General features: G+C 51.1%; 1 pseudogene; it reads right to left on the reverse strand.

Moving 5' to 3' along the window:
• Nucleotides 1-89: 89 nt before the first annotated feature.
• The window catches only part of LOC114615809, a 3,077-nt pseudogene continuing 2,156 nt past the window's right edge, over nucleotides 90-1,010 (reverse strand).

Raw genomic sequence — 1,010 nt, forward strand, 5'->3', positions numbered from 1 at the left:
GCAATCTGATGCCCTATGTATTCATATACATAAAGTAAATCTTTTTTTAAAAACAGACTTAATTCATTTATTTTTCTTGCATAAAAACCCTATGTGGTAGCCACTGCTGGAGCCTGGGTCCTCTGGAATGGGTTTTCACAAGATGAGACTGAATTCCTGAGGAGACTTGGTGAACACAGTCTCTTTCCAGAGGTCGGGGGTCAGGTAGCTGTAGGTCTTGGAGATGGCATCAAAGGTGGCCTTGGCAAAGTTGCCCAGGGTGGCAGTGCAGCCCCTGGCTGAAGTGTAGCAGTCATCTATACTGGCCATCATCAGTAGCTTCTTGGGTACAGGAGCAGAGACAATGCCAGTGCCTCTGGGTGTAGGGATGAGACCCACCAGCACAGAGCCACAGCGGCCTGTCACCTTCCATGGAACAGTGTGGGGCTTGCTAATCTTGTTCCCCCAGTATCTTCTCTGCACAGGGACAATGGAAAGCTTGGCCAAGATGATGTCCCTCAGGTGGCAGTGGCAACTTCCCTGGTGCACTTAACACCAAGACCAACGTGACCATTGTCCTCAATAGCGACGAAAGCTTTGAACCTGGTCTGCTGGCCAGCCCGAGTCTGCTTCTCCACTGGCATGATTATCCTTTAGGGATTCACCCAGGAGAAAGTCAATAATCTCAGACTCCTTAATGGTCAGGGAGAGCAGGTAGATCTTCTCCAAGGACTTCATGTCCTTAACCAGGAGGCCCAGCTTGGTGACGGGGATCCACTCCTTGTCTTCAACTTTACTTCCACCAGCCCCTCAGTCTCTACCACTGCCAAGGCCTTGACCATGATCGCGGCCCCTAAGACTGCTGCCGAATCCTCCACAGAAGCCACCGTTGATGTTCTGTGGGTATGTGGAGAGGTATGGGGAAAGGGGATCTCTCAGCGGGCCCATACTAAGGCATCTCTTCCCCCTGAGGGACCAGTCACACACCAGTATAGCATAGAATAGAGTTTATTCAGGACATGAGGGGGGGG

Source organism: Grammomys surdaster, unplaced genomic scaffold (genome assembly GCF_004785775.1).
Source record: "Grammomys surdaster isolate TR1022 unplaced genomic scaffold, NIH_TR_1.0 156596, whole genome shotgun sequence".
NCBI classification, from domain to species: Eukaryota; Metazoa; Chordata; class Mammalia; order Rodentia; family Muridae; genus Grammomys; species Grammomys surdaster.